Source organism: Alligator sinensis, unplaced genomic scaffold, assembly GCF_000455745.1.
Source record: "Alligator sinensis unplaced genomic scaffold, ASM45574v1 scaffold784_1, whole genome shotgun sequence".
NCBI classification, from domain to species: domain Eukaryota; kingdom Metazoa; phylum Chordata; order Crocodylia; family Alligatoridae; genus Alligator; species Alligator sinensis.
This window is the reverse complement of record NW_005842318.1, coordinates 559,656-561,614: the sequence shown is the minus strand read 5'-3', so window position 1 is coordinate 561,614 and position 1,959 is coordinate 559,656. Positions and strand designations below refer to the sequence as shown.

Here is a 1,959-nt window from a genome sequence, read left to right as displayed (position 1 = left end):
GCTTGGTTACGGGGGCAGGGGCGGGATACTGTGGGCCAGAAGTGAGGGGCAGCAGCAGGGCTGGGGGATGTGGCTTGAGAGTGAGGGGCAGGGGTAGGGCACAGGCATATCACTGCCTCCTCCACAATCACATTACCCCCCACCACAACAGGTGTCCTCTTTTTTGAAACTGGAAATCTGGTAACCCTAGCTAAGAGCACAGTTCCCTTTTTAGAAACAGTGTGTATTGTAGGTCACTGTGAAAATGTCTTGCATTATATCAGCCCTCCAAATATCTGAAAACAGAGCTCAACCTAAGGATTTCTGTGAAAAAGGGAAGTTTATAGCCCTTTTGTTTGGACACAACCTCAGCATTGTTACAGTCAGAAAGACCAGCACTTGATTATGTCTTTGTCTATGCAGAGTGTGCATGATGGGGAGGCAGCACACAAAGCCTTTTCCCTCCATGCACAGGGACTGGCCACAACTACATTCCTTACATTCCCCCTGAGGCAAGAGCTATGCAAGTCTGGCACTAGTGTCTCAAAAAGAATGGGCTCACACACCACTCATCATTAGCTAGCTCTCTGCATAAATATGGCTGGGGAAGAACATAAAAAGGTTAGCAGAGCCATTCACAACCCTGAAGTTTTTCCTTCCTTGCTGCCTGCACCCTTTTCAGATACTGCATTTACAGTTTGTTCTTAATGAATTTATACTTCTAAATCAACAGGTGCACAGATACACAGTGCACCTAGCCAGCCAGTCCTTTTACAAGTAATGCCATACCTGGATGCTTATTTTGATGGGGTGGATACTTATCTTGCTGGGGTGATCTGACCCCAGCTGACTTCCTGCCCCTTGGGCAGGGGGCTGGACCCAAAGATCTCATGAGGTCCCTTCCATCCCTAATGTCTATGAACCTCTCAACTACACTTCATTACAATAGGCTTCTATCATTTGAGGCTCTAGTTTGCCTCTAGAGTACTGGGACTTATAACCGCCATCCCAGAGTTGCTGTAATTTAAGTGCTTAGATCCAGATTCACTGCTGGTGCTTATGGGCACAGATCCACTGACTTCTACAGAGATGCACTGATCAGTATCTGCTGAGAGTTGGGCCCTTAATCGTGAAATCTGGTTCATGTAAAAATGGCCTTAGTTTTAAAGAGGCAAGGATTTCTTAGGGTTATACAGGTTTCCCTCAATTTATGCTATACATGCGTTCCTGGAGAACGGCGGATAAATCTAATTCACATAAAGTGAACCCACTTTACAATGTAACAAATAGGGATAGGTTCACATGGCAGAGGGGGAGGGAGGCTGGGACTAGCTAAGGGGCGGGGGGGAGGGGTGCTGCTCCTGGGGTTGCACAAGACAGCAAAGCAGAGGGAACAGAGTGGCCCCCCCCGGGCGGCGCCAGCCTTAGGAGTGGCCAGCACCAGCTGCCTGCAGCTGCTGGGCTACACCATGCTCTGCCTGTCCCCCATGCCTGGGCTCCACCTGTCCCCACTCATCTCTACTCCTGGGCTGTGCTGTGCCCTGGTGCAGGCAGCTGGTGTCAGCTGCTTCTGGGGCCGCTCCAGCATGAGCTGGGGTGAGTGAGGGCAAGTGGAGCCCTGGGTGGCGAGGGGCGCAGCACTCACCCCAGTCCCTGCTGCAGCAGCAGCCCCAGAAGCAGATGACACCAGTTGCCTGTAGCCGCTGGCTGCACCATACCCTGAACCCCCTGGGGCTCTGTCTGTCCCCACTCACTCCAGTTCCTGCTGCAGCAATCCCAGGAGTGGCCAATGCCAGCTGCCTGCACCAGGGCACGGTGCAGCCCAGGAGCAGAAGTGAGTGGGGACAGGTAGAGCACGATACAGCCCAGCACCTGCAGGCAGCTGGCCACTCCCAGGGCTGCTGCAGCTGGGGCTGGGGTGAATGCTGCGCCCCGTGCTGCCTGGGGCTCTGCTTGTCTGCCCTCACGCCAGCCCCTGCC

General features: G+C 53.2%; 1 protein-coding gene across 1 annotated transcript in view; it reads right to left on the bottom strand.

The window, feature by feature from the left end:
• HECW2 (HECT, C2 and WW domain containing E3 ubiquitin protein ligase 2) overlaps positions 1–1,959 on the bottom strand; it is a 324,758-nt gene that overhangs the window by 27,854 nt on the left and 294,945 nt on the right. The gene's annotated exons all lie outside the window — the stretch shown is intronic.